The sequence below is a fragment of the Chlorocebus sabaeus genome, chromosome 27 (assembly GCF_047675955.1).
Source record: "Chlorocebus sabaeus isolate Y175 chromosome 27, mChlSab1.0.hap1, whole genome shotgun sequence".
Classification (NCBI taxonomy): domain Eukaryota; kingdom Metazoa; phylum Chordata; class Mammalia; order Primates; family Cercopithecidae; genus Chlorocebus; species Chlorocebus sabaeus.
In genome coordinates, this window is record NC_132930.1 from 44,548,064 (window position 1) to 44,560,499 (window position 12,436).

The 12,436-nt window shown below is 55.0% G+C and overlaps 1 protein-coding gene across 4 annotated transcripts in view; it reads left to right on the forward strand.

Annotated features, from left to right (window-relative positions):
• The window catches only part of SORCS2 (sortilin related VPS10 domain containing receptor 2), a 550,792-nt gene that overhangs the window by 449,195 nt on the left and 89,161 nt on the right, over positions 1–12,436 (forward strand). The window lies entirely within an intron of this gene.

Below are 12,436 nucleotides of genomic sequence, written 5' to 3' on the forward strand. Positions count from 1 at the left end.
TGGATGGGTGGATGGTGGATGGATGGGTGATGGATGGATGGCAGACTGTTGGTTAGATGAATAAATGATAAATTTCTACCATCAGGGACTGTCCAGGTCAGGGACCTCCAAATGGAGATTCCTGGCTGTCCTTTGCCATGGTTGTCGACAGGACCTGGCCTCTTTGCCAAGGTCTGGTCTTCCCTGACTGGCGTCCCTGCATTTCTCAGCCTCCTGGGCTGCCTCTTTGCTCCTGGTACCTTCCTTGGTAATAGTTTGTGCTTCTGGGTATTAATAGCGCTACTTAGCCTTCCATGTAATTAGACTAAAGCACAATCACGGAGACTTATTTTCCCGCAGAAATTGACTGCATTGCAATTGCTCTTTAATTTATGGTGCCCTGAAAAATTAATGGAGCTGAAATCTCAGTTATTTGCTTTGGTTCTTTTCTGTGACGATAAGGAAAGAAAAGGGGAAGAAAAAGGCTTAGTTGCAATTGTAAAAGGAATGAGGAATTTGAGTAAATTAATAACAATGACAACAGGGCTTTAGTTTTTGAGGGGCTATGAGGTTTTTCAAAGCTCTAATTCCGAAGAAGTAGGGTGGTGTGGTGGAACAACACGAGCCTTGACTCCAACAAATCTGGTGTGTTAGGCAGGTATCTGCAACAATCATACTGAGTAACACACAGCCCCGAGCCTCAATGGCTTACAGAAACAAGCATTATTTATTTTTCCTGGGGCTCTGTGGGTTGCCCGGCGGCTCTGCTGGGCTTTGCTGGGATTGGCTATATGAGGCTCCTGGTTACTGGTGGAGTTCACGTCCCCATAGGACTCTTATGCTGAGAGCAGGCTATTCTCATGATGGGGGAGCAGAGGCTCCAGGGGTTGCAGAGCAAACCACATGAGCAACTTTAGCGTAACAGCTTTGACCTGGAAAACATCACATCTGCTCACACAGCATCGGCCAAAGCAAGTCACATGCCAAGCTCAGAGTCAATCGAGTGGACACAATTGCTCCATTCTAAGGGTTGCAGATTTGTGCAAAGCCACAGGCTTGCCTCCCTTTCCTTCCCTACCTCTTCCTTCCCAGATGCCAGCCCTGCCTCCGGAAAACACCTATCCACCTACCCTCAGAGTGCCCTGTTCCATGACTTTACGATGCTTCCCTTATCCTCATTATAATTTGGGTCACTCTGAGGCTACTTTACTTGGAGCCTGAGCAGCCTTCCTGGGTGACAGCATAGTATGCATTTCTTCCAAGGCTCAGCCAACTGCAGTAGGTCCTTGGGATTGGTAGGACGTGAGAGCCCAGTAGTCCCTTCCCATGCCAGCTTCCCTGGGGAGTGCTGACATGAAACTGACCAGCCTGTTTCCTCCGTGCTTGGTCCTCAGACCTGCTTGCCGAAGCAGAACCCTGGGCACTTACTTCTAAAAGCATAAACTCACTTTTATATTTTCTTGAATTTTATTCCCCGTCAAGCACTTCTGCTTCCCAGCACTGTGAGAAATTGATCTGAGCCCAGGATTGCCTTTCAGAAACTTAGTAAGGCAGAGAAGACACCTTTGGGTAGGCAATCAGGGAAGACTTCCTGGAGGAGGAATGTTCAAACAGGGTCTTAAAAAATGGATCAGGATGTATCTTTATTTTTTAATACACAGAATGTATCTTTATTTTTTAATACATCTTCAGAGCAATAAAGATGATCACCTATGACAAGAAAAAGAAAAACCTTCACAGTCCCCCAGCCTTAAGTAAAGCAGTGTTTGCATCGATCCATATTAAAGAAATAGTAGAAAGTGCTGGCAGTGGGTGTGAGGAGAGCCCTAATATGGAGTGAACAGAGGTGCAGCCTTCACAGTGGCTGCTGTGAATATCCGCAGGTTCATGAGCTGCCCAGCAGAGCTACAAGCTTCGACACCACGTTGATGGCTCACTCTGACCTCAGACTTCAGAACAGGGAGGAGATTGGGCGTCTCTTGAGTAACAGAACAATTCTCTCAGCAATGAGAAGCCCTCACTCAGCATGTGTTCATTTTGCTCTAAGAATTTTCATCTGCTGGGGCTCAGGGCAGGAACACTACTCCCCTCTGGATATGTAAGCAAGAAAAGGGATTTAACAGGAGGGATCAGTGCTTTCTAAATTGTTGGGAGATAGGGAGGGGGTTTTAGACTGGACCCCCCTCCCCAGGATGCCTCCTGAAAGCCTGCAGTGTAGACCCACTAGGAAGCTTCTACCTCTGCCTATCAGGAATGTGGGGACCAGAACCTCCCAGACTTATCAAGCTCAAAAACATGTGATTGGTGCAGCTGATGTTGTCATTGCCACAGCCTGCACCTGGTAACTTCCACAAAGCCAGCGACTGGACACCAGAATGTGGAGTCCAGCTGCTGCCTTCACCACCCCACCTCTCCACCCTCCAGAGCTGGAGGGTGGACATAGCAGCATGTCCTGTGACCTTGCTGGCAGCAGACAGGACCCAGTGGGGCAAGAAAAAGCCTCTGCCTCACATTCACCTTCCAAACCTGGCACGAGTGCACCCACCTGACCCAGAAATCTAGCTGCAAGGGAGTCCATGCAATGCTGGGCTGCAGCTTTCAGGCCTCTGCAGTACAACAAGGCACCCTGGAGTGAGGGATGAAAGCATGTTGAGTGCCACCAATCACATCCAACTCCCACTAACAGTCCAGGGCAGACTTGAAGCACCTCCAGAAACCATGGGAGACACTGGCACACTCTTCTGTGTGCCCTTCCTGGGCCCTCAAGCTGCTCTTTTCCCTCCCTCCTGTCCTGCTTCACTCTGACTTTTTATCTTTTTATCTTTATATGAGAGTAGGAGGCGTGTCCTTGCTTACCACCTCCACTGCTTTCTGAGGTGTCAAGGGATGAAATTCACCCTTCCACAGGATGTACCCATGCAGGTTTCAGCTGCAGTGACTGGGCTGTCCTGGATGTGTTTATTCTTGTTTATTTGCTGGTGTTTGTCTTTTATTAAGCAGAAATGTTCTATTTCTGCAGCAATTGATGGTGGATAGTAAAAGTGCCTCCCAGGAGAGTGAGTTGGAAAGGCTTCATAAAGCTCCAGGGCGGGTGTTATAAACGCAAGTGCATGAGGCAATGATGACAATGATAATGCCATCCGTTAATGTGGAGGCTTTATTGCCTTGTTCACAGGAACCCATGGCTTTTTATGCACGTATTGACTGTGGGTATGAGCAGTGCCCTCCCGATTTGCAGATGGGTAAACTGAGCCATGAGATAGAAGGGTGCCTGGCCTGAGTCACTCAGATGACACAGAGAAAGGGCTGGAGGTGACCGGCCATCCTTCTTGAAGGCAGGGGTGACTCCTCAGCCCCTGGTACAGTCCTGTGAGCTCAAGTCTGTGAGATGGGAATTGCTGACATAAGGGAGTACTGTGTTACCTTGAGTAACTTACCTAACCTCTCTGAGCTTCAGTTAGTTCATTTGTCAAAAGGGAAAATTGCTATCTTATGGGTGTGTTTGTGAATGTGTACATGCATGTGTGTGTGTACATGTGTGTATGTGTTCGTGTGTGTGTGTGTGTGTGTGGAGTGTGAAGTGAGGCGGCATTCAACAAGCACAGCTCAGTGCCCGGCTCCATGAAAGGCCACAGCTGCTTCCAGCCTCTCTCACTGAGGCCCAGATAGAAAAAGAAGTACAACCAATGGCTGGAGCTGCAGGTATTTACTGAACACATACTGCATGCAGGCATTGCCCCACAAGCTTAGTAAAGACTCCTTGCCCTCATGAAGCTTATGTTCTAGGGGATGAACACGTTCTTTAAAAAGTCCTTTCTGAATAGGAAAGGTGATGGCTTCTTACCACAGCTGTGTGCCAGTGATGCTCCATTTACAAACCCAGGTGACAGCCCATGGTTTGCTGACACCTGCTGCAGGGTGTATGGCACACCGTTTCTGTGTACCACTGTCTCTGGCTGCCTTCCTGCTCCCAAGGCCACGGTGAGTGGTTGCTACAGAGACCACACGGCCCCTGTGGCTGAAAATATTTACTACCTGGCCCTTTACAGAGCGCATTTACCAGCCCCTGCCCTAGAGTCAAACGTGATCATTCAGTCAGCAAATGGGCCTTGCCATGGATTCTGGGCTACCGCTGGGGCCTCAGGTGAGCAAGGCAGGTGTGTGCCCACGAGCTGTGAGTGGCTTAGCAGAGCAGCAGGAGATAAACACCCAGGACGCAAGGAAGTCAGCAAACAGCCATGCAGGCATGAGCTCCCCACAGTGCACACAGGGCTGGAAGGCTGGGGACAGCGCCCCCAAGATGTAGGCAGCTGAGCTGGAGCTGGAACTGGGCTGGGAGGACTTTAGGGGTGGGGGTGAAAGATGTGCCTCCATATGGCTGGATTGTGTCCCCCAAAATTCCTGTGTTGAAGTTCTAACCCCTGGTACGAAAGAATGTGGCCATATTTGGAGATAGGGCCCTTAAGTAAACATTAGACTATTAGGGTGGGCTCCAATCCATTTGACTGGTGTCCTTATAAGAAGAGATCAGGACAGACAGCCATGAGTGCTGTCGCACACCGATACTCCCAGGCAGGAAGATCGATTGAGCCCAGGAGTTTCAGGGCTGCAGAGAGATACAGTTGCACCACTGCGTTCCAGCCTGGGTGACGGAGCAAGACTCTTTCAAAAAATCAAAAACTACACAGAAAAAAAGACAGGCAGAGGGAAGACCACATAAAGACGAGGGAGAACGTGGCATTTGCAAGCCAAGGAGGGAGAAACCAACCCTGCCGATACCTTGATCTTGGACTTCTGGCCTCAGAACGGTGTGCGAATCTGTTTCTGTGGTTTAAGCCGCACCCTCTGGGGCATGTTGTTATGGAAGCCCGCATCGGCTAATACAGTATCCCGTGTGAAGAGAACATTCTGGACAAAAACCCAGGGCAGGAGGCACATGTGTGTTTCGGGATCAGGGTGCATCCTGTTGGGGGAGTGTGACTTATGCTACACCAGAGGGGGTTTGGTGGGAACAGGGCCCAGGGCAATCACTCAGGGCCTCAGCTATCAGGCTGGGTGACCCAGACTCTTACCTGTAGAGATGTGAAGCTAGGAATGAGGCTGCCCTGAAAAACAGGAGGTAGTCAGGGGATGAGAGGGATGTAGGGATGTTCCAGGCAGAGGGCATGGTTTGCACAAAGGCCTGGAGGCGAGAGAGCGAAAAAGCAGATTTAGATCACAGTGCATAGTTCAATAGAGCCAAAGCCCAGGGTGGGAGGAATCTGGGGAAGGGGCCCCCAATCCAAATGGCTGGGCTTGGGCAACCGTGGGAGTCGGGTTAGCTGGGGTTTAGATGGGCTGAGCAAGACAGACTCTCAACCTCTTTCTTTAGGACAATTTAGCAATCGTGGGTGCTTTCTCCAAGTGGGTGGCGGCAAAGGAGGGTGGCCTAACAAAGTGAACTCCCAGGCTTGTTGAAGACAGAGATGATTTCACTCGTGGTACCCGGAACGCAAAGTATTGCCAGACAACCACACAGACAGCCGCCTTTCTCATCACTCATGGTCAGGGTCACGGGCGCAGCCTTCATCCCTGAAGACACTGTGGAGGCACCTTTGCCGGGACAGTTCCATGATACAGGGCCCTGTCTGCTTTTCTCCAGCTGCGGGGAAGAGGGTGGGAGGGGACATTTGCTGCAATTGCACTTGCGACAGTGGTGGGGTCTGTAGTTTTCAAGGCGAGCTCAGGAATTCATCCACTGTTGGTAAGAGAATAAAGGCTGTGTGAGGAAGATCCAGTTCTGATGTGACGAGGACGGGGGGTCGCCGGCCACCCAGGGTTTGCTATGTTTCACACCTGCATTCTCCTGGCCGTGGTTCCTTGGGCAACATCCTGGCCAGTCTTACAGTGGGCTCAGCCCTCGGCTGGCTCTTCTGATCTGCTCATCCGTGGGGACCCTGCCATGGGCAGCCTGCATGAGCGCTCCGGGTGTGTTCATCTTGGCTCTGAAGCGTGAACCGTGGCAAAGCCTTGCTGCTACAGGACCGGCTAATTGGCAGCTTGAGCATTTGAGCTTCACTGCGGTAGCTTGCATAGTGTCTCATCGCCGAAGTTTCCGAGATGGGAGACTGGGGGAGGCAGGAGCAGTCGAGGTGGGGTGGGGAAGTGGGGTGGCCTGAGATGGGATGGGTTCCAGCCCCTGAGGGCTCTGCTTACGGTGGGGCAGGTGGGGTGGTGGGCACTTCTGGGATTATGGTTGGAGGACCTGGTGGATGGTGGGAAGGAGGGAGGCCATTTATTGAGACCAAAGAGGAGGAGGAGGAAGACATGGAGGCTGGGAGAGCAGGGCTGGTTGAGACAGGAGCCAGTTCCTGCTGGGCCCTGCTAAGCTGGGGGTGGTGCAGGCAGGAAGTGACGTGGAGAGGGTGTCAAGGAATCAGGGGTCATCAGGGCAGAAATGGGGCCTGAGACTTCCTGGCAGGAGAGGATCCTGGAAGGGGGATGTGTGGCATGAGCCTCAAAGTGGGCCTGATGCCGCCCCCAGGCAGCAGTGACCTCGGAACTGAGACCCCGCCTTCCTCTGCCTGGGAGAATTTGTAGAGGGCCTCCTAGGTTTCAGGAGCTGGGGCAACCGCTGAGAACAAAACAGACCAGCTCCTGCCCTCGCGGGGTCTCCTTCCTAGATGAAGACGGGGGCGCAGAGCAGGTGATGAGGGACGGGTTAGAAACTGCTGAGTCTACTGAGGGCAAGCGGGGAGTGAGGGGGCTGCCAAGGGACTTGCCTCTGCATGGTGGGAGAGCCCAGAATGTGAGCTTGGGTCTGCCATGGTGGAGGAAGAGAGGCTAGAAACCAGGGACAGGCACCAGGGCAGCCCTGGGGAGCAATGGGAGTGGACTGGGAGACACAGGATGTCCTGGATCTGAGGAGCTGGAGGCCAGAGAGCCAGGGTTCTGAGCATAGCACGAGGGGACACGCCTGGGGATCCCTCCCCGAGTCCCACTTGGCGCTGGCGCTGGCACCAGGACATGAGGGTGGGGTAGACAAAGGCACTGCAGCCCCGTCCTCTCTGGCACCTGGGCCCTAGGCACAGACTCTGACTTCACAGACAGAGCTCTAACCCTGGCTTTGCAATAGAAGGAGCAGGGCCTCTGAGCCAGTGGCCTTAGCAATGCCTGATCCAGAGGGTGACTTTAAACTGCGTCTTGAACACCGGCCGGGGATGAGGAAGGGCATTCCAGGCAGAGGGCACAGCAGGTGCAGATGCTCAGAGGACCCTGTGCACACATTAGCGCCACAAGTGGGAGTGAGCCCCGAGCCGAGTGTGCCTGGGGTGGGGGCATGCAGGGAGTGAGCAGGATGGCAGCCAGAGGGGGGTCCGATGGCCTCGGGAGAGCTGTGTGATCACGTGAGGGCGTGGGCTTTTTTGGAGGCCACGCCTCTCCTGGAAGGTCTGTGTGGAGAGTGGCGGACCAGGTGTACTCTGCAGCTGCAGGACCAAGGGCTGGGAGCAGGGGTCCCTGGAGACAGTGTGGCCCAGCGGGGCCATGGCCCTGGGTGGAGAGGGGTGCAGCGTGCAGCTGGTGCAGGGTACACAACTGCGTCTGAAGCATGGTGACTTATTAGACATGGCTGCAGGAAGGCGAGGACAGGAACCCAGAGAGGAAAAGGCCCTGGGCACTGGGCTTGGAGGCTGGGTCAGGAGCAGAGGGTGATTAGGCCCAGGTGGGCTTCCAGGAGGAGGGGGCACACCTGCCTGTGCTGAGAGGCAGGGCTGCACAGGGTTGGGCTTGATCACCCGTTTCCCTTCTGAGATTCTGCACATCCTTCTTTGATGAACAGCAGTGGCAGCAGCGGTGTCTGCAGCAGCAGTGACATCCGTGATGTCATTTGTTCCTCATAACACAGCATCCATGACAAGGACACGTGGACACAGAAAAGGAGCACGTGGCACAGAAGAAGTCAGTCATGCCGGCATCTGATCCAGCAGATGTGGCCGCTATTAATGTGAATGTTGTACCCGTTATGCAGATGGAGAATCTGGGTAGAGTGGTTGACTTGAGCCTGCCTTCCTTCCTGGGCCAGTGATGGAAATTGCTGTGCTCAAACGATTCATTCTAGACAGACCCTGATCACAGAAGGAATAAAGAGAAGTGTGTTCAAACCACAGATAATTCAAGTGCAGGTCTGACAGGGGTGACCCTGGGCGAATCACTCAATTGCTGCGAGCCTCCATCTTCCGTCTGCACGAGGTATTTTTAGAAGCATCTACTTCCTAGCCATGTTGTAGGGGCGCCTCAAGAGGCAAAGGGCCCGGCTGGTGCTCGCACGTGGAGCGGATCCTGCTATTACGGGTGTTATCAGGCAGTGATCACGACAGAACGTGCTGTGTGCGTGGCAAGTGCAACTGCTTTGCCACGTGCCTGGATGATCCCACAACATCCCTCAAAGCAGGAGGCCGATTCTCGTTTTAAGAAGTGGTGAAACTGAGGCTCGGAACAGCGTTGGAACGCACGCAAGGTCTCCCACTGTGTACGGTGGGTGCTAGTGGAGCCAGGCCCGCTGGAGCCCAAGAACCCTAGACTCACAGACTCTCCCCTTTGAAACGCTACAGCTGGGGCATCATTTTATAGATGGGGAAACTGAGGCAAGGAACTGACTCAGCAGCCATGACACGGAGGCAGATGCCAGCTCCGCAGACCCGGGTCCCCACTTCCCTGTCCAGCCCTCTCTCCCCTCCCAGCCCAGCCCAGCCCAGCCCAGCCCTGCCCGCCTCGTCCATCAGCCACAGCTGTGCGGCGGCCAACGCCCTCTCCTGGTCCAGCCTGAATCTGCAACAAAACACGGTGGGCTCTGAGCTTTGCTTCAATAACAAGGATTTCAGCGTAAGATGCTACTGGGGTGCAAAGGATCCCCTAAACCCCACGTGGTCCATCCTCCCCTGATAAATGCAGTGTGGGCCGTATTGCACCAATACAGCCCCTACCCCCAGAGAGGCAGCTGGCAAAAACATAACGCAAATCAAAGATGAACTGGGGACATCAGTTATAGAATCGCTGGCCCAGCCCCAATGTCTGTGATCACTCATCACCTGGGAGTTAGGGATGAAACGTATTGAAATGCAAATGAACACTGAGCCGGAGTCAGAGGAGAGGCAAGGGAAAGGGAACAGAGTCTCCTGTTGTCCGGGACGGGGGAAAGGCAAATGCATGTTGTGGATGGACTGCGTGTCAGACACGGGCTGGACTCTTCCAAAGCATGTGATCCAGTTGAATCATCCCAACCTTCTGAGTGAGGATGAGGATTGTCAGCCAGTTTAGGCCTGCCCAGGTAGCTGGTTCCAGGTGAGGACGGGAGCCCAGGCTTCCTGGCATTGCTGTTAGGAGATTGTCCTGGCCACTCTGGAGAGAGAAGAGGAGGTCAGACTGGCTCCAGGAGGCCCCTCTGCCGTCCCGTTCATCTCCTCCGGAGTGGGCAGAGGCCTTTCCCAGTTGCTGTGCCAGGCCCCTGTTGACTCCAGCAGGGATGGCACTGTGCCCAAGAGGCCACAGAAGGGACCCAGAAACAGCGAATGAGACACAGGTTTGTTGGAGGAAGTTACATGCAGGGACAGTCTGGTGGCAGTGGGCTGGACAGGAGAGCTGCTCTCGTTTGTAAGAAGCCTGCAGCTTATGTAGCTTTTTCCCTCCGCACTCTCCCCCTAGCAACCTCCACCCAACCCAGAACAGAGGAACTCGACCCCCCGCAGGGCCTGCATTCCAAGGGATGGGCCGGGGCCTGTTCCTCATGGGTAAGGCTGAGTCTTGGGGTTGGCCACTCCCGGATTCCTTAGCTGGGAATTCGGAAGGCACATTCTTCTTAGGCGGTGGGATCACTCTCAGGCGTGCTTCGGTGACAGCTGTCACGTGCCTCTGCCATACACCAGGGAGGGAAGCTCTTGCCGCCTGCTTAAAACCCTTCTCTAACTCCCTAGCCCTAAGGGATGAAGTCAGAGCTCTGTCCCCTCCCCCAGCATCAGCCCAGCCTGCTGGTGACACTGGCCTTGGCACCATAGGGGGCCGGCACCCTGAAGCCAGTCCCACTGTGTGCTCAGCACCTCCGGCTGCAGGGCCTGTGTTCGGTTGATCCCTCCTCCTGGAACGGCCTCTGGCTTCCTGCGGCTGCCGAAACCCCCACAACCCTCAGATGCTGGCCTGATGCCAGACAGTGAGTCAGTGGGGGAAGAAACCAGGGGCCCATCCAGAACTTCCACTGGGGGAGTTGAACACAGGAGGCACTGGAAGGGCTGGAGCAGCACGCAAGGCAGGCAGGTCCACCAGGAGTGGCTGCACACACAGCAGCTGCCAGCCCAGGCTGCAGGGCCCAAGTGCCCAGGTGGCCCGGGCACAGTCACAGCTCCTGACCCCTGGGCCCCTGCCTGTCCTGCTGGACCCGCCCCGGCTCTCCTGTGTCAGATGACACATAGGACCCTGCCTCCTCTTGGCCTCCGGAGTGTGGCAGCTGCCTATGGCGCCCATCATGGTCATGGGCAGCTACGCACCCAGCACCACCGCCTCAGAGAGCACCCCTGCTCGCTGAGCTCCAGTGGAGGGAGAAAAGGAAGCTCCTTTCCTACCCATCTCAAGGTTCATGGCTGAGGCCTCCATTGCAAAAGACAGGAGCCAGACAGAAGCACAACACATTCATGTAATTTACGTCTCCTGTGACATGGCAGTGTTCGAAATGAAGACCCAAAGAGACAGGAAGTTCATGCTTTATGCTTAGGTTTGATGGACAGGGGCTGGTCCTGGAGAAGTGCAATGGGAGGGAAAGGGGTGTGATCAGATGAGCGGCAGCGGGGAAGGGAGTGGGGCTTAGCAAAGCTGTGTGTCTAGCGTCTTCTCAGCATCCTGGTGCGGCATTCCTTCCCTGGGCCTCGAGCAGGACACCTGTCACGTGAGGGTCTTCTGGGAGAGGGTGGGAGAAGGTCGGGGGATGCCCTTCCTCGGTTTAGGGGCTGTTTCAGGGAAGAAAGGGGAGGGAACGGAGAATAGGCTTCCTGCTTCTGCTGTTTTCTCAGTTTCCAAGATCTCACATTTGGGGTAGCACTTCCAGCACCCATAGCCAGTTTCTCCTATGGAGAATGGAGCTATGAAGTCCCACCCCCCTGGCATGGTGGGGCTTGGTGTGGCCAAGAGGAGCGCCCTGATAGAGATGTCCTCGCCACCCCGCACGCCGCTATGCCGGAGAGCTGGCTTCCCTCCTGCCAGAGCAGATCTCGGCTCCCTCCAGGACTGTCTGTTCCATGAAGGAGGGGGAGGCCCTTTCCCAAGGGCCGTCATGGAAAGGGGAGAAGCTCTGGGCCTTGCCCGTGGCCCTGGCAACTTCACCTGGCATTTCCAAAACTCATAGCTTGATCAAGGTCCTGTCTCCACCTGAGATCCCCAGACCAGAGCCCTGGCTGTGAACCCGAGGACCAGCTGGCCCCTTCCCTTCTCCCCAGGCCTGGGGCACTGACCCGAGGACCCCCTGACTCCATTCACTCCTCCCAGGCCTGGGACACTGACCCGAGGACGCCCCTGTCCCTGCTCACTCCTCCCAGGTCTAAGAGTAGGCTCCCTGAGTATCCCTGGCCCTGTCCACTCCTCCCAGGTCTAGGGCACAGACCTGAGTACCCCTGACCCCATTCACTCCTCCCAGGTTCCAGGGCACAGATCCAAGGACCTTCTCACCCTCTTTGCTCTGCTCACCCTCAGAGGACCTGTCAAGCGGCCTGCACAGGCCTCTCTCAAGCCCTGTCCTCCTCTCCATCCTCCCGCCGCCCCCAGCTGGGCCCAGGCCTGGCCTCCTCAGGGCTCCCTGCCTCCACCCACGGCCTCTGGTGTGGGCTCTCTGAAACACTGTCTGGCCACAGAGCTCCTGAGCGCCTCATCTTATACAGCCTTGGCCAGTGGTTTTGGGCAGGGCCAGCTGTGTCATTTGCGGGGTACAGTGTAAAGTGAAAAATGTTGACTATCAGGTAAAGTGCTTTTCCTTTCTTCTGTGCTCTCTTTCTGGGCCTGTCACCATATTCTTTATGAGCCATTTAACATGGTGCTCCCCGGCTCACAGGGACACCCTCCCAGGCCCCCAGGGCTGGCCTCAAGACAGTGCTCAGGGCACCCACCCCTGCCCCTTCCTGGGCCCAGGCCTGGCCCTGGCACTCACCAGGGACAAGGACCGTGGTGGTCACTGTGTGGAGATAGGACCATGGGCACAGGCGGCTGAGAACTCATCCCGAGGGCACAGGGCTAGAGAGGAAGCCCAGGCCATCAGCGCTACACACGCTCTGTTGCCCCCTCAGCCTTCACTTCCAAAGCTCCAATTAAAGACACAATTATTAAGAAGTTCAAGTCGGCGGCTGCAGAGAATTAAGCCCCAGGTGTGGGGCCCTTCTGAGCAAGGTCCCTGGGCTGTGGCACTGGTCACACGCTGTGAGGCCGGCCCTGGTGTCAGGCCCCA